Raw genomic sequence first — 19608 nt, forward strand, 5'->3', positions numbered from 1 at the left:
CTGCAAGTAACATTTCTATAGCTCTACTTAAAAAAGAAATATCTTGGCCAGGTGTGGAGGTACATGATTATAATCCCAGCATCTGGGAGGCTGAGGCAGGAGGATGTCTGTGAGTTTGAGGCCAGCCAGGTCTACAAAGTGAGTTCCAGGCCAGGATGAACTGCATAATGAAACCCTGTCTCAAAAATGCACACATACATACACACACACACAGAAGTGTCTTTATCGTACTTGCTTCCTGTGTTCAGCTCAAGAAAGGAATTTTTATTTCATCTTTGCTCTTGCATGTTAACTTAGTATTTGATTTCTGCTTAGTGAATGAATAGCTTTAAATATTATGGACTTACAGTTTAACTGATGTTTTAAAATAATTTCATAGGTCTTTTTTTCATTTTTTATAACAGCTTTGTTGAGTTATAATTAATATAATATATAGTTTACCCATTTAAATTGTACAATTTAATGGGTTTGCGTTTATTTACACAGTGGGTCTTTAAATTTGAGGGGTCTGATTTTTTTTATTTTTTGCAATTCTTTATATGTTCTAGATATTAGTCCTTTGTCTGAAGAACAGTTGGATAAGTTTTTTCTGACTTGGTTGTGTTTTCACCCTGCTGATGATTTCTTTTGCTGTGCAAAAGCTTTGTAATGAGATCAAAGTCCAGTTGTTGATTCTTTGCAGTATTTCTCATGCAGTCAAGGTTTTGTTCATGATATCTTTGCCTATACCTATGTCTTCAAGAGTTCTACTTAATCTCTCTTCCAGCAGATTTAGTGTTTCTGTTTTAATATTTAGATCTTTGATCCATTTTGATTTTAGTTTAGTGCATGGTGAGAGACATGGTGTGTTGATTTGGGACTTATTTTGCAAGGTTAAACAATATAATACAGGACACCTATTTTATAAGATTATCTATAATAGTCACCCAAAGAATGATATACAATAAAGTCCAGAAAATCTGTCCACACACTAAGACAAAGAAAACTAGCCGAGGGCCTGGATCCCACAGAAATGTCCTGCAGAGTTCAGCTGAAGACACATTGCTCATAACAGTGCCTCCCATGAGTCCAACTGGAGGCCCAGAACCCATAACAATATCTCATGCAGGCCTGTTTTACGGATCTGTGCTGCAAAGGCCCAAAGGTTAGTGGTGGAATCTGGGAAGTCTGTGCCAGCGAGATGAAGGATCTGTGCTAACAGGCTGAGGGGTCTACACTGGAGCCAGGAAACGATGCTCAGAAGAACCAGAGCTCCTCCAAAAGGTACAACAGCCATCCTCAGCAACAGTAAGATCCTGAGCTCCCCTGATGATCAAGATGGCTAAGTTCTTATCAGGGAAGCTAATGCAGCAAGCTTCTGTAGGAGGCTGACAGTGCACCATCTTCTCCTCTGGAGCCAGGAAGCAATGCTCAAGTGAGGACCAGCGCTCCCCCAAAGTGAACTGAAGCTATTCTCAGGGCCAACAAGGCCCTGAGCTCCTTGGAGGATGAAAACAGCCAAATTCATTAGGAAAGCCAGCATAACGAGCTCCTCCAAAATGACCAACAGCTCTTTACAGCTTCTACCAACTCCAACAGCCTTTCTCTGCTCCCAACAGCCTCTCGGTTCCCAAAAGCCCTTTTCTTTTTCTCCAGTTCTGTCTCTTATGCTGCTGGCAACAATCCCCAGGTGGGCCTCCCACACCAAGCACCATGATTACTCAGTTCAGCTGGGGGTTACAAGGTGACTACCAGTTATCAGTCCATGAGTTTTAGTCTTTGAAATGTGGCAAGCCAATTTTTCCAGCACTGTTTATTAAAGAGGGTTTTTTTTTTCTTCCAGTAAACATGTTTAGCCCCTTTGTCAAAGATAAGATAGCTGAGTGTGTTTGAGGTTATTTCAGCCTCTCCTAATCTGTTCCGTTGATCCTTGGGTCTGGATTTTTTTTTTTTTTTTTGCCTGTACATACTGTTTTTATCACAGTAGCTTTGTAGTATAATTTGAAGTCAGGGATTGTGATTTCCCCTGCTTTGCCTTTGGTGCTCAGAATTGTATTTGCTATTCTAGGGTTCTTTTGTCTCCAGACGAATTTTAGGAATGTTTTCTCTAGTTCTGTGAGGTATGCTAATGGTATTTTGATTGAGATTGCATTAAATCTATATAACAATTTTGAGAGTATATCCATTTTTACTTTTTTGGCTCTTCCTATCCATGAGCAGGGAATCTTTTCATTTTCTGATATCCTGTTTAATTTCCTTTTTCATATTACTGTAGTTTTAAATGTAGAGAGCTTTAATTTCCTTTGTGAGATTGGTTCCTAAGTACTTCATTTTTTAATGCTATTGTGAAATGTGTTGTATCCCTAATTTCTCTCTGTGAGTTTGTTATTTATATATATGAATGCTATTGATTTTTGAGTGTTGACTTTGTATCCAGCTTTGCGACTGAATCTGGTTATGAAACCTGGGAATCTTTTGTGGAATTTTGGGGATCTTTGTTGAATACCATGTCATCTGCAAATAAAGATGATTTAAATTCCTCATTTCCTATCTTTATTCTTTTTTATTTCTTTCTCTTGTCTAATTGCTCTAGGCAATATTTCCACAACTATATAGAATAGGATTGGTGATAGTGGACAATCTTGTCATATTTCTGATTTTAGAGAGAAAGCTTTCACTTTGTGACTATTCAGAATGATGTTGGCTGTTGGGTTGTCATAGACGGCTTTTATCAGATTGGGATAAAGACCATCTATTCCAATTTTCTGTGGGGTTTTTATCATGAATGTGTGTTGGACTTTGTCAAATGATTTTTCTGCATCTATTGAGATAATATGTAGATTTTGGCCTTGGTTCTGTTAATATGGTATATTACATTTATTGATTTGCTTATGTTGAACCATCCCTGCATTCCTGGTATAAATCCTAATTTTTGTGGGGGTTTTTTTGCCACTGATTTCCAATTTCATTGCACTATGGTCCAATACTATACATGAGATAATTTCAATTATTTTGCATTTCCTTAAGCATGTTCTTGGGTTAGTATGTGTTCTGTTTTGAGAAAAACAACCCATGCACTGCTGAGAAGAATATGTATTCAAATGTTGTGGAGTGGAACAGTCTGTAGACATCCTACTAAGTCCATTTGTTCACAGGTTTGCTTTGGTTCTGGTATTTCTTTGTTGGTTTTTCATAGTTTATCTGTTTGTGACAATGGAGTATTAAGGTCCCCCATTATAACTGTGTTAGTGCTTATTTGAGTTTTCATGCTTGTTAGTATTTGTTTTATATAGGTGAGTACCCATGTATTTGGTGCGTATATATTTATGATTATTATCTCTTCTTTTGGGGGATTTCCCTTAACAAGTATAGAGTGTCCTTTGTCTCTTTTGATCAGTCTTCACTTGAAGTTTATATTGTCTGCAAATAGGATAGGAACCCCTGCTTTTTCCTCTTGCATGGAGTATTGTTTTCTACCCTTTGAGTTTCACTCTATGAATTTCTTTTTGCATTAAATGTGTTTCTTTTTTTATTTTAAAAATAAAAGGAAGAAAACATTAACAGACAGACAACCTTTTACAAAATAGCAAAAGAACAGTACAGACAATGCAGGTTACAAACAAAGAGGTAGGAAATTAACAATGTTTGTTGTATTACATATTGATATCTTCCAAGTGGTTTCTCATGAAAACAAATACAGACAGGAAATATTGATCAATCAAGGACTCATTAACAGTTTCTTTCAGCAAAGAAATAGAAGACAGTGGATCAACTATGTTAACTAGCCTGTATATACATATATACAAAATTTCTCCTTCTTTCCCTTCTCTTTTCCCACATCCCAGTTGCCCTTTACCCTTGAGCATTTTCCTATCATTTCATAATGTCTATAATATGTCTGAGTTTATATTAATTCTTTCAGGTTATGCACTACTGAGACAATGTGGTACTTACACATGCAGGTCTGATTTACTTCACTTATGAGTATGGTCTCTAGTTGTGACCATTTAAATATAAAGGCCTCGAGTTTATCTTTCTTTATAGCTGAGTAATATTCCATTATATAAAAGTACCACAATTTTCTTATCCAATCCTCAGTGGATGGACATTTGGGTTGCTTCCACAATTTAGCAATTACAAATTGTGCTGCTATGAACATAGGTGCACATATATCGCTGTGATATGATGTTTTTAGATCTTCTGGGAAAATACCCAGAAGGTGAATAGCTGGGTTGAATGGGACCTCTAAACCTAGTTTTCTGAGGAATCTCCACACTGATTTCCACAGTGGTTTCACCAGTCTGCATTCCCACCAGCAGTGGAGAAGAGTTCCTATTTCTCCACAGCCTCACCATCATTTGTTATTGGTTGATTTCTTAATGCTAGCCATTCTTACTGGGGTAAGGTGGAATCTCAAAGTTGTTTTAATTTGCATTTCTTGAATGACTAATTATGTTGAACATTTTCTCATGTATTTATTTGCCATTTGTATTTCTTCATCTGAGAAGTGTGTATTCATCTCAGCTGCCCATTTTTGGATTAGGTCTTTGAATTGGGGGGGGGCTGATATTTTTTAATTCTTTATATGTTCTAGATAGAAGCCCTTTGTCTGAGGGACAATCAGCTAAAATTTTTTCCAAGTTTGTAGGTTTTCTTTTTACTCTGCTGGTGATTTTGCTGGATGTGCAGAAACTTTTCAGTAGGATGAGATCCCAGTTGTTGATTCTTTGAAGGATTTGAGGTGCATTTGGTGTTGTTCATGAACTCTCTGCCTACCCCTATGTCTTAGAGGTTTTTACCTACTTTCTCTTCCAATAGATTTAGTGTTTCTGTTTTAATATTGAGATCTGTGATCCATTTTGACTGGAGTTTGGTGCATGGTGATAGACTTGGGTCTATTTTCAGTCTTTGGTAGGTGGCAAGCCAGTTTTTCCACCACCATTTATTAAAGAGGCTATTGTTCTTACAGTGAGTTTCGTTGGCCCCTTTATCAAAGATTAGGTGGCTGAGTGTGTTTGTTGTTGTGTCTGTTTCATCCAGTCTGTTCCATTGATCCTGAGGCCTGTTTTTTAGCCAGTACCAGGTGGATTTTATGACAGTAGCTTTGTAGTATAATTTCAGGTCATGGGTTGTGATTCCACCTGACTTGTCCTTGTTGCCCAGGATTGCTTTTGCTATTCTGGGTATCTTCTGGTTCCAGATGAATTTAAGGCGTGTTTTCTCAAGATCTATGAGGTATGCTAATGGTATTTTAATGGGAATTGCATTGACTCTGTACAGCAGTTTTGGGAGTATGGCCATTTTCACGATGTTGGTTCTTCCTATCCATGAGCAAGGAATATTTTTCCATTTACTGATATCTTGTTTAATCACTTTTTTCAGAGTACTGTAGTTTTCATTGAATAGATCTTTTACTTCTTTTGTTAGAGTGATTTGTAAAATTTTCAATTTCTTGGATGTTATTGTGAAAGGTATAGTTTCCTTAATTTCTATCTAAGTCTGTTTGTTGTTTGTGTATAGGAACACTATCAATTTTTGGGTGTTGACTTTGTATCCGGCTACACTGCTGAATTTGTTGACTAATTCAAGCAGTCTTCTTGTGGAGTTTTTGGGGTCTTCCATATAGAGTATCATGTCATCTGCAAATAGTGATAGTTTTACTTCTTCCTGTCTTATCCTTATTCCTTTTATTTCTCTGTCTTGCGTAATTGCTCTGGCTAATGGTTCCACAAATATATTGAACAGGAGTGGTGACAATGGACACCCTTGTCTTGTTCCTGATTTTAAAGTAAAAGCTTTCAGTTTTTGTCCATTTCGAAACATGTTGGCTATTGGATTGTCATACATGGCTTTGATCAAGTTAAGTTAAAGACCATCTATTCCTATTTTCTGTGGAGTTTTTATCATGAATGCATGTTGGACTTTGTCAAAAGCTTTTTGTGCATCTAATTAGATGATCATGTATTTTTTGTCTTTGGCTCCATTGATACAATGTGTAACATTTATAGATTTGGAATACTGAACCAACCCTGCATTCCTGGAATGAATCCAACTTGGTCATAATGTATGATTTTCTTGATAATTTGCTGCATTCTATTTGCTAGAATCTTATTGAGTATCTTTGCATCTATATTCCTCAGGGAGATTGGTCTGTAGTTCTCTTTCTTGTTTGGGTGTTTCTCTGGTTTTTGTATCAGTATGATGCTTGTCTCCAGAAGTGTGTCAGGGAGAATTGCTTCCTTTTCAATTTCGTTGAAGAGTTTGAGGAGGGTTGGTATTAAATCTTCTCTGAATTTCTTGTAAAATTCTGCTGTGAATCCATCAGGGCCTGGGATTTTCTGTGTCGGTAGGTTTTTAATCGCATTTTCAATCTCATTAATTAATATTCGGTTGTTCAGGAGTTAGGTATCTTCTTGACTCAACTTTGGTAATTCCTACATATCTAGGAATCTGTCCATTTTCTCTTGAGTTTTCTATCCTATGGGAGTAAGACTTTCAAAGTAGGTTTTAATGATCTTGTGAATTTCTCTGCAATCTGTAGTAATTTCATCCTTTTCATTCTGTATTGCATGAATCTGAGTTCTTTCCTTCCTTTTTTGATAAGGTTGGTTAGGGGTTTATGAATTTTATTTATTCTTTCAAAGAACCAACTCTTTGATTCATTTATTTTTTGGAGGGTTTTCTTTGTCTCAATTGCATTAATTTCTGCCCTTATCTTTATAATCTCCTCCCTTCTTTGGTGTTTGGGCTTGACTTATTCTTCTTTTTCTAAAAGTTTAAGATGCAGCACTAGGCTATTTATTTGTTCTCGTTCTGTTTTTCCTTATGTGTGAATTCACTGCTATAAATTTCCTTCTGAGGACAGCTTTCATTGCATCCCATAGATTCCGGTAAGTTGTATTTACATTTTCATTTGTTTGTAGGTATTTTTTTATTTCATGTTTAATTTCTTCTGTGACCCATTGGTTGCTGAAGAGGTTGTTGTTTAATTTCCAAGTGTTTATAGAGTTTTTGGAGTTCTTTTTGTCATTAATTGCCAATTTCATTGCACTGTGGTCAGATAATATGCATGGGATAATTTAAATTCTTTTAATTTTGGTAGCTCTGCTCTATGGGCTAGGATGTGGTCTATTTTAGAGAAAGACCCACATGCAGCTGAGAAAAATGTGTATTCTGATGTTGTGGAGTGGAACACTCTGTATACATGTACTAAGTCCATTTGTTCACAGACTTGGTTCAGATCTGGTATTTCCTTGCTGATTTTCTGTCCAGTTGACCTATCTCTTTTTGTCAATGGAGTGTTGAGGTCCCCTGTTACAATAGTATTATTAATTATATGGGTTTTCATGCCTGTCAAGATTTGTCTTATATAACTTAGAGCTCCAATATTTGGTGCATAGGCGTTTATATTTGTTATCTCATCCTTTTGCAGTTTTCCCCTGACTAGTATGTAGTGACCTTCTTTATCTCTTTTCTTTGTTGTCGGTTTGAAGTTTACATTGTCTGCAACAGAATAGCTACACCTGGTTTTTTCTGGGTTCCTGTTGCATGGAGGATTGTTTTCCATCCTTTGACTTTTAGTGTATGGATTTCCTTTTGAGTGAAATGTGTTTCCTGTATACAGCATATTATTGGATTTTGTTTTTTAATCCACTCTGCCAGTCTGTTTCTTTTTACTGCATAGTTGAGGCCATTTACATTTATAGTTATGACCAATATGTGTTGGTTTATCATTGTTATGTCATTTACTTGCATGGTTTCCTACTTTTTCTACCTGTTTACTTGCTTGGTCTTCTTGACCTTTCCTTTCTACTGTTGTTTTTGAAATTGTGGTCAGATTTTTCTCTGTCTAGAATACCTTTTAGTACTCTTTGTAATGCTAGTTTGGCAGTCATGAAGTTCTTCAATTGTTCTTTGTCATGGAAATATTTTATTTTTCTGTTGAATTTGAGGGCTAGTTTGGCAGGGTCCGTTAGTCTTGGTTGGAAACAGTTTTGTCTCAGGACCTGTAGCTCCAAGCTCTTCTCAATTGGATGGTTTGTGCTGAGAAGTCTGCTGGGATTCTGATGGGCTTTCCTTTATAGGTAATCTGTTTCTTTGCTCTAGCAGCTTTTAATATTCTGTTCTTTTGCTGGAGATCTGGGAACTTGACTACTATATGTCTAGGTGTAATTTTATTTTGGTTGTGGTTGGTTGGAGTTCTATATGCCTCATTTACCGGTATATCAGGTTCTGTTTTCATACTTAGGAAATTTGCTGCTATTATTTCTGCAAATATTCTTTTTATGTCAGTTGTGTTGCATCCTCGTGTTTCATTGACTTGTATAAGTCATACATTATTCCTCTTTGCCTCATCTTGCACCTGTTGAATTGACTTTTCCTGAATCCTTGTTGATTTTGTGAGATCCATTCTTTCACAGTCTCTAGCTGCGATGCTCTCTTCAAAGTGTGAAATTCTATCTTAAGCTTCATTCAAGCAGTTTTGACAGCTTTCAATGGAAGCTTTGTTTTCCTGGAAGTCTCTTTGAATCTGGTTCATGTGTTCTAAGTCCTTTCTATATTATTCATTTAACGCTTCTGTCCATTGCCTTTGGTCTTTTATTTTCTTATGTTTCTTCTTCAGACATTTTGAGCCGTTCTTTCATTGTTATTGTCATTTCATTTTTTGCCTGAGAGATTATTTCTGATCTCATCTCTTCTATGGCCTTATGGAGTTGTTTCTTTACTTCCATTGCAATCATTTCAGCTATTTCAGGCATGTGTTTACCAAGTTCTCCTATGTCGATCTCTCCTGGACTTGTTCTGAGTAGGGTGGAGTCCTAGGATTGTGTTTTAGTCCTTTGTTTTGTCTTGTTTGATGCCGGATACAGAAAGCTCAGTTTCTCTCTTCAGTGGCTGCGCAGCAAAAGCTGCTAGTGTCTCTAGTTTTTCTGTTGGTCAAGTTTGCCCCTCAGTGTCCACTGAGAAGCACTGCTTAGTCTCGGGTTTTCCAGCAGTTGTTGATTTGTACTATTATTCCATGTCTCAGACGCGGGCACTGGTGTCAGCTGATGGCACACTGTCTGATCCAGCATCCCCTTGCATTACAGGGCATGTGCATGGCCCAGACTTGGCTTGCACTGGTGTGACAATCCCGGTCCAATGGACCTGTGTCCCCAGGCCATTCAGGGTACAGGCAAAACCCAGACATGAACTGCAGGGTTGACAGATTGTGAACCGCTGATTCTGTGTCTCCAGTCAGTTCAGGATACATACAGGAACCAGATGCTGCCTGGACCGACAGCAGTCACAGACTGCCCATGCCTGTGACCACCCCCCCCCCAAGGGGTCTGGGTACAAGTATAGCACAGACTCTAACTGTGGGACCAGCAGTTCTTGGAGCACTCACTCACTTGGCACAGGGCCTGCACAAGGAGGGCCCACACACGAACCCTGGTGAGAACAGTCCCTGGGGCTTCTGAATGAGGAATTCCTGCCTGCTGTGGGTACATGGAGGGCTGAGACTCAGACTGTGATGGCAGTGGGGTCCTGGGTCGCCAGCTCTGCCACCAGGAAGTAGATGGGAAATACCTGGCTTTGTTCGCAAGTTTTAGCTGGGAACCGTGGCAGTGGGAGTGGGTCCCAGCCCACCTGGTTCTACTTCTCAGTCAGTTCAGGGCTTGTGCAGGTGGCAGACCAGGGCCACTCAAAGAGCAATAGCAGACTCTAAATGTGTTTCTTGATTGCAGCATATTGTTAGATCTTATTTCTTGATCCATTCTCTCAGGGTATATCTTTTTATTGGTGAACTGAGAGCATTTACATTGATGGTTATAGCTGTTATGTATTGGCTTGTCTTTGTCACATAATTTTCCTTTTGATGATTTCCTCTCTTTCCCTCTGTTTAATTGCTTCCCCTGCCTTGTGGCTTCTTTCTATTGGTACACATGGAACTGAGGGATTTTTTTCTTTCTAGAATATCTTTGAGAACTCTTTGTAGCACTGGTGTGGTTGTCATAAATTTCTTCAGTTGTTCTTTTTTATGGAAATATTTTATTTAACCATTAATTCTGAAAGATAATTTTGCAGGGTACATGAATTCAGCTTGGAAGTTGTTTTGTTTCAGGTCCTGAAATACTTCATTTCTACCTCTCCTTGACATAAGGGTGTGTGTTGGGAAGTCTGTTGTGATTTTGATGGGATTTCCTTTAGAAATGATTTGTTTCTTTTCTTTAATAGCTTTTAATATTCTATTCTTGTGTTAAATTTCGGGAATCTTGATTATCATATGCCTTGGTGTAGATTTATTTTGGTCCTGACTAATTGGAATTCTGTATGGCTCACTTCCTTGTATGTCAAATTCTTTTTCCATGCTTGGGAAGTTTTCTACTATTACTTCTAGACTTCTGCATTTTCCTTGGCTCCAGTCATTCCTGTATTGTTCTTTGCATCATCTTGCTGTTTTTGGATGGTTTATTGATGGTCTCTTGCTATTTTTAAGAGATCTCTCTTTTTGTGACTGCTAATCACAATCCTGTCTTCTAGGTCTGATATTCTGTCTTTACTATCTTTCATATGGTTTTCCAAACTTTCAATGCAATTTTTAATTTCCTAGATATCTATTTGTATCTGTTTCCTGGATTGCATTACTTTCATATGTTGGACATTCATTGTTTCCATTATTTTTCTATGTTCTTCTATTTTGTTTTTATCTATATTTACTCTAGATTTGCTAAGCGAGTCCTTCATTATGGTTGTCATATCATTTTTACCTTTGAGAGTATTTCTGTTTTGATATCCTCTATAGCCTCATGTATATATTTTTAAAATTTCTTCTACTGTCATTTCAGTGAATTCAGGTGTGTAGCTTCTCTTTTCCTCTGTCTCATTGTCCCTTGGATTTGTCCTTGAGGGCTGGAAGGTTGGGATTGCATTTTGCTTCTGAATTTTGTGATTTTCTAGTTTTAAATTTTACTTTTTGTGGTGGTGTTTGTATTTTTCTTATGTTAGGTAGTTTTTTCACTGGTTTGAAGCTTTTCTAGAAAATGTCTATTCCTCCAAGATGTCTTCTAGTTGTAGCTGGCTGTTTGTCTTTATGTCTGTCCCAGGATCCTATCTTCCCACTTTATTAGAGATTTTGTGTTGCTATCTTTTTGGCTTAGAACACAGTCCATTGGTACTGAGCAATGGGAATGATTGTGATTACAGATTATCACAGTGTTATACAAGGGTGAGCAACTGAATAGAATAAGTATGATATCTTGGCTAAAGTGGTACAATTAGTCATTGCGTTGAAACATAATCTGTGGAACTCCTAATTTGGTATCTGTAACCATAGCAGCAAAAGGTATAGTTATATCACAACCTCCTACATAACCACGAATTTGTATGAAGTGTGTTTCCCATTGGTTGTGTGATTTTTCTAATGTGTGTAGGGGAAGAGGAAAGGAGGGAAACAATGGAAGAAATAGCAGAAAGATTTTAAGTCAAAATAGAAAGACTAGAGATGGTTTTCATTTATTTTTTATTTTTAAAATTTTTTTGTTTTTTAAAATTTTTTTGTTTTTTTTCTGGTACCGGGAATCGAACTCACAACCTCCCACTTGCCAGGCAGGCGCTGTGCCACTGAGCTAAATCCCTAGCCCCTAGAGATTATTTTCATTCACCTGTAAATCTGAGAAAATACTGAAAGACTGATGAGGAAAAAAGCAGGGCAAAGAAAAAAAAACAAGCAATAAAAGTCAAAGTCTACAGACCTCCCCCCCAAAATAAAAATAGAAATTATTAAAAAAAATTCCTCCTGTGTCCCCAGTTCAGTGTTAGTTCCCTACTCAAAGCTGGAATCTGTATTGAATAATTCTGCCAAGTTTGCATTGGTATTATTGTACATTGAAGGGCTAATCTTGGCCACACTTCTGACTCCTGTTAAAGGAGTTGGTGGTCGGTCAAGGGGAGTGCCTTTTTCTGCAGCTAGCAAATGCTGTTTCCCTGCTGGTTGCCAGGGAAGTGTTGGTGCCCTTGTGCATCCCAAGGCTGCTTGCCTGTTTGTGCTGCAGGTCACAGAGAGTGGGAGACAGGGGTCCCATTGTCCTGTCACTGGCTAGTACCTCTTACCTGTTTGTGCCTTTGGACCATTGGACGGGAACACCGTGCCACTGTGCCACAGCAGGCCAGGGGGATGCTTCCAGTCCTTTGCAGTTAGGACTAAGGGCTCTCTGGGTGTTCACTGGACTGAAGTCACTCACTTGGTAGTACTTTATTTTAATAGCCCTATCAAACTAATACAGACATAGATGTGGAAAAACTGAGTATGGGAGGACCTGTGAAACACAGCTGTGGCTGAATTTACAAGTGGACAAAGGACATGGACAAGGGAACATAGGCAGTAAATACATCTGCTACAGAGCTAATGGATGGTGAACATACTGAGGCTAAGAGATTAGCTTGTTATTCCTCAAAATCCATCTGGAGGCGAGAAGTCTACAATTTGCAATATACTCTAACCTCAACTGTCACAAGGTTTATTCTATGTGTTTGTTATAGTGTAAATAATATTAAACCTTCCTATTCTGCTCTCAATTGATAGTATACATTTGCTTCCATTTTTTTACATTCTCTTTTATATAAACCAATTATATTTGCTCACACATTTGCAAAAGGGATATTTTAACAGCCTAGTTTCAAGAACTGCCTTCATTCTTTCTGGAATGAAAATGACAAAAGCAAAAAATGTATGACAACTGTGTTACACCTAAAATTCTTACATCTATATTCTTAATTTTATATTAGAAAAGCTTTAATAAGTGTAATGAATTCACTAAAAATGTACCGTATCATTGCCAAGGAAATTGGGAGCATGAGCTTTTGCCTGAAATTTGAGATTCTTTAACTGGGTCAGGAATATCTTGCTAAAAGCAGTACTTTCAGATACTGTCATTTTGTGCTTTCCTTCCAAAGGCATCAGTCTCAAAAGAAATGTGTGCACAAATTAGTGAGAATATTTTTTCAAGACACTGAGTAAGTTTGATATAAAGAGAGTACAGACTTTCCATGGAAACCTTTCTTATGTCCTACTTTGATTATAACCTGGCTTTCCCTCTTTGTTTGGCTGACTCGCCCCTCCCTGAAGTGTAGCAATTATCAGGAATTAATATAGACATTGAACCCTGTCGGTCAAGTGAAGGCAAGGACTGAATTTCAAAGTCAGTGGACCATTTTTAAAAATTGCCAAATATAATTGGTAATTAACATAATTGGTAATTAATATAATTAGCAATTAAAAATTGAATATATTGTCTCAACTTTAAAAGGAGTTGTAATTTGTCAATAGTTAAAAACAAAACTAGGTTTAAGATAGATATTTTGCCATAAACAATATTTCCACTTATAATACTATGTTTATTTTTAATACTACAACATTGAAGCAGGCCACATATGCCCCAGTGGAAGCAGGCCCTGCACAGTGGGGCACTGTTTCCCGAGAGGCCCCACAAAACCCGCAGTTGGAGATTGAGTCCTGAGTTGGACCAGGAGAGTCTTGTGCAGTCTTGTGTAGTCAGTGAGAACACAAGACTTTTTCCCAAGCATCCCACCCCACAGTCATTGCTTAGCGAGTGAACTAGATTGTCATTCCCTGCACCCAGTTGCATGGATTTGCAACTAGAGGGCGGCACTGACATTTTATCTCAATGTGTTCCAGGACTGGAATTTCAGCAGCCAGAGCATCCCCAAGGTTGCTTCAGTGCCAGCATCCAAGAGTGGAATGACAAAAGGGCTATCAAGAGTGGAATGACAAAAGGGCTATCCAGTCAATATAGACAACTGGCAGTTGGACAACAGACCGGGGATAATGTGACTGAGAAATAAGAGCTGGAAGGCTAGAAGTTGAAGATCAAGGTATTGGCAGGCTTTACTCCCTTCTAAAGGTACTAGAGAAGCATCAGTTCCAGGCGTCTCTGTGGCTTCTGTTAGTCTCTTGGCTTATGGGGGTATTACCTCCAATTTTTACATCATGTTTTACTCTTTATAGAAGGATACCAGGCATATTGGATTAGGTCCCACCTAAATGACCTAATTTCAATTGATCATCTCTGTGAAGAGCCTATCTTCAATGAAGTCACGTTCTCAGGTACTAAGGTTAAGATTTTAAAGTATGAAATTTGAGGGGACAAAATTCAACCTATTACAATGTCACATCTCAAATTCACATTCTGATCTTTGTCTCAAGGGCTTCTGCAAAGCTAAAGCTGTTAAACCAGTTGGGTTTGGAAGGTGAGGTTGTTGACACCTTCGGGGATGATCCTTACTCAGTAAAGAATGAGACCCAGTGGAACAGTATGGTAGCCTCCTCTTCTTACGTTGGGCGATTTTGGGAGGTATTCTATCTTTTCTCAGAAGTTACAAAAGCTACTTCATTAACCACCTTCATATTGACTTTCTCCTATTCACTGTCCTTTTCTCTTAGCACAACTTCTTGTGACTTGTAATAAAAAAAATTACCAACACTCTGCAGGGATTATCTCCTTGTCTCATACTGTAGTTTTGAAACAATCTTAACAGACTGTTTTTGTTATCTTTGGCAGAAAAACTAAGTGATCTTAAGAGAGTTACATCTCTCAAGTTGTGCACAATAGTAGTGCCTGTGATTAGGTTATTAAATATGAAAAACATTTTTCTGATCTCCATAAAATTAACTTGTTTTGCTACTGTGATCAGGGTATTCCTACAAAAATATCTTTATTTGAGAATACCTTTGAGCAGCTACTCCCATTTTGCCAGGTGAGAAAACTGAAAATCAGAAAGCACAGTTGATAATAGAAAATGTCAGAAATTAAAGATAGAGCAGAATATGGAATATCTTTTGTCTAAATTAACATTTCCCCACTATACATTTAATTTGTATTGCCAGGAATACTTTTTTGTTAATAAATGTCATTCTTTTCAGAGGATGTTTCATAAGCTTTTAGGGTAATTGAGTATAAATTTCTTAAGGACAGAGATAATTCCTACTTGTATTCGTGAAAAATGGTGTTATGTTTTTGATAGAATGGATGCTAAATAGATACAATATTAGCTCCATAAGGACAGGGACAAAAGTCTGGTACATTCACTGATACGTTCCAAGAACCTAGACTAATGTCCAGCATGTAGTAGATATTCAGTGAGCATCTGTTGAGTGAACAAATCAATGCATATATGATTATCAAACAAGAAATGTTTCTGTCTTTTGTACTTTCCAGTAGAGTCACCTGAAATTCATTAGTATTAGTACAATTATACATGTCAAAATATATTTTAGACTATTTACATATATCTATGATTTCATTTAATCATCACGATAGCTCTATAAATTAAGGAAACTAAAGCTTAAAGGAAATTAGCAATTATCATAATAAAATAAAGCTAATAATTGACCCAACCATGTCTTCACCATGTTGCCTCTCATCAGCATAACAAAGGCAATTTTAAGGTCAGTGTTATAGAGAAGAGTACAAAGAGATCTGATCATCAGTATAGTAAGCAGTTATCTGACAAATATCATAAAATGGAAGGTGAAGGACTCAGTTCAAGCTATTTCCAAACACTTAGTGTAATGACTTATCATAAAACTAGAAAGACAATCTTTATACCTCCCTGTGGAGTTATTATAAGGCTGTTGGGAGTGAATTTTATTAAACCAAAATTGCTTTCATTGTTATAATTTTTTATATTCCTAAGAGCCATTATGGTTGCCTTTTTGTCCAATTCACTTTTTCAGAGAAAATAATTTTTTACTGAACAGTGGCAAGCAAGTAAAATCACCTTTATGTGACTGTGTGGGTTCCTTTTGACAACCTGAGACAAAATATTCCAGAGGTTAGGTTGACAACTTTGCAGTTTACTGTATGGCTTTGACAAATTCATAACCTACTCTGAAGTCCAGTGTCTACATCTGAAAAATGGAATTAAAGAGTACTTAGGTCATATTTATTGTAATACTGAAATATTGTAAACAAAATGCTTTGTATAATAGCTGACTCTAAATGCAGTTACACTTGAAATATTGCCACTCTTACTACCACAACCATCATCATATTGAAGAAAGCTCTTTTGTTAGTCAGGCGTGGTGGTACACACCTATATCCCAGCAATCTGGGAAGGTGAAGCAGGAAGATCAAAAGCTGAGAGAGAGAGGGAGAGAGAAAGAGAGAGAGAGAGAGAGACAGAGAGAGAGAGAGACAGAGAGAGAGAGAGACAGAGAGAGAGAGAGACAGAGAGAGACAGAGAGAGAGAGGGAGGGAGGCGGGGAGCGGCAGAGGGACAGGGACAGGGAGAGGGAGAGGATCTTTGTTACTGACATGGTACTGTTATGTTTTGGGAAAAGATGCTTTTCCTGGATCTGCAGACATAACATTGGTGAAACTTGCTGAGATGATTTGGGTTCCTTTTTATGTGATTTAGGGTCACACCATTGCTTGCAGCTGTGCTGTCCAATATAGTAGCCATCAATCACCTGTGGCTCTTGAATGCTTCAAACATGGCTAATGAAGGACTGGATTTTTTTCAATTTTAAAAATAATAAAAGGAAAACAGTAACAAACAGAAAACCATTTACAAAACAGCAAAAGAACAATACAAATAATACAGAGTTACTAACAAACTGGTAGGAAATTAACAATGCTTGTTGTATTACGTATTGGTATCTTCAGAGTGGTTTCTCAGGAAAACAAATAGAGACATGCAATATTGATCAATCAAGGAAGCACTAACTGTTTCTTTCAGCAAAGAAATAGAAGACAGTATATCAACTATGTTAACTATCCTGCATATACATACATACAAAATTTCTCCTTCTTTCCCTTCTCTTTTCCCACATCCCAGTTGCCCTTTACCCTTGAGCATTTTCCTTTTGTTTCACAATGTCTATCATAGCTCCTAGTTTTTAGTCACTCTTTCAGGTTTTACACTAGTGAGACAATGCTGTGCTTGCACATGCAGCTCTGATTTATTTCACCTATGAGTATGGTCTCTAGTTGTGACCATTTACCTGTAAAAGCCTCGAGTTTATCTTTCTTTATAGCTGAGTAATATTCCATTATATAAAAGTACCACAATTTTCTTATCCAATCCTCAGTGGATGGACATTTGGATTGCTTCCACAATTTAGCAATTACAAATTGTGCTGCTATGAACATAGGTGCACATACATCACTGTGATATGATGTTTTTAGATCTTCTGGGAAAATACCCAGAAGGGGAATAGCTGGGTTGAATGGGACCTCTAGACCTAGTTTTCTGAGGAATCTCCAAACTGATTTCCACAGTGTTTTCACCAGTCTGCATTCCCACCAGCAGTGGAGAAGGGTTCCTATTTCTCCACAGCCTTGCCAGTATTTGTTATTGGTTGACTTCTTAATGCTAGCCGTTCTTACTGGGGTGAGATGGAATGTCAATGTTGTTTTAATTTGCATTTCTTGAATGACTAATGATGTTGAACATTTTCTCATGTATTTATTTACCATTTGTATTTCTTCATCTGAGAAGTGTGTATTCATCTCAGCTGCCCATTTTTGGATTGGGTCTTTGAATTGGGGGGGGGCTGATATATTTTAATTCTTTATATGTTCTAGATAGAAGTCCTTTGCCTGAGGGACAGTCAGCTAAAATTTTTTCCAAGTTTGTGGGTTTTCTTTTTACTCTGCCAGTGATTTTTAAAATTTTATTTAATCTTCATGTGTTTAAATGGAAACTTGAATAGCCACACGTGGCTAGTGGCAACCAGAGCAGACAGCACTGTGTTTTGTCATGCTGAGGCTAGGACTTTGCAACCTCTCCACCCTGATGTCCTGTGAGGCTTTGCCAGTAGGGTGCAGTAGAGGGAGATGTCAACTTTGGAAGGAGAAGAAAGGACATCTGTCTGCCTCTGCTCGTGTCAGTCATTTTCATTGCAGCAGTGGTTCTTTACACTGACTTTGGCAGTTGGTTCTTGTGATTTCCAGGTTCTCAGAACTAGCTTCACTGCACTCCTCAGAGTTACCAGGACCAGTGGGGCAGTACCGCCTTCAGAGGTAAAGGTCCCATTTCTACAGGACTTCTCTTCCAAATTTTTAGGTTTCATTAATCAACCTCTTAAGGAATGGTAGGTTGCTCTTTCAATTTCCTTTGTTTGTCTCTCAGTTCTTTGGTAACAAGTAGTTCAAACAATTAAATATATTAAATCTTTTCTGTTAAAATATCTTGTATGCTGTCTGTTTTCCTGCTTGGACCCTCATCTAGGCTTCCATAATTTCCATACACATGGATCACATTCCCCCTTGTACTGTAGAATGTAGTTCCAGTTCATTGAATTCAACCAAGATTTCACTCTGACACACTGTAACTGGGTGTCTCCTTTTCTTTCTGCTTATTCCTAACTACACATTTTTTTTTAAAAGTTACATTTTGCTTTAACCACCCTACTCTCAACTTCTGTTTGTGTTGCTTTTTCATTGGATCTCAGTTTTGTGATCTTATAGTTTCATTTTTTCTTTAAATACAGGGCTTCTAATTATTATTACTATTTTTGTCTTGTGGTTCAATTTTATCCTATTTGGGGAGTCTTTACTTATTTATTTTTGTAGTGCAGGTCAAATCTAGGGTCTTGCACACATTAGGTAAGTACTCTAACACTGACCAAACTATACCCCTAGTATTTCAGTTCTGCATTTAAACTCTCATCTGTTACATTTATTTTTTTATGTCTGTTATTTATACTAGATATATTAAAAATTTTAAAATTAATGAATTTATTCTATTTTTAATTTATAGATTTAGGTACATTTCCTTTTATTTGTTTTCATTAACAAATAATAATTGTATATGTTTGACATACAATGTGGTTGTTTTTGAAATTTTTTTTTATTAGTATATGTTTCCCATGCATAATGATCACATTCATCAAAGGGAATTTGTACTTGTACGTAATATATATCTTAATTCTTTTTTCCCTTTCCCCTGCTCTCCCTTCAACTCCTCTTCCCTTCCCCATTTACAAAAGCTTTGTTTCCATTTTTACTTCCCATCTCTTTTTTAAAATAACTTTTTATTTCCTTCTGTTCCTTGTTCCTTATTCCCTTTATCATTTGAACAAGTTCTTCCTACTTCCCAGTATCTGTCCTCCATTTTGCTCCTTATTTACACTTTGAGTTTCTCATAGAAAAGAAAAATATTATATTTAAACTTGTATATCTGATTTATTTCACTTAAATTTGTGGTCTCAAGGTGCACTGATTTACCTGAAAATGTCTCAGGGTGATCTTTCTTTATGGCAGAGTAGTACTCCATTGTGTAAAAATACCACATTTTCTTTATCCATTAATCTATTGATGAGTACCTGGAGTACTTCCAAGATTTAGCTATTATAACTTGTACTGCTGTAAACATGGATATGCATATAGCACTGTGGTGTGGTGCTTTTAACTCTTTGGGAAAGATACGTAGAAGGGGAATAACTAAGTCAAATGGAATCTCTTCTTTTAGTTTTTTGAGAAATTTCCATACTGATTTTTGTAGTGTACTAATTTACACTCCCACCAACACTAGAGGAGAGTTCCTTTTTCCCCACAGCCTTGCCAGCATTTGTTATTGGTTGATTTCTTGATAATAATTATTCTTTTTTTTTTTTTTTTTTTT

Source organism: Chinchilla lanigera, unplaced genomic scaffold (genome assembly GCF_000276665.1).
Source record: "Chinchilla lanigera isolate Chin_1 unplaced genomic scaffold, ChiLan1.0 scaffold00118, whole genome shotgun sequence".
Classification (NCBI taxonomy): domain Eukaryota; kingdom Metazoa; phylum Chordata; class Mammalia; order Rodentia; family Chinchillidae; genus Chinchilla; species Chinchilla lanigera.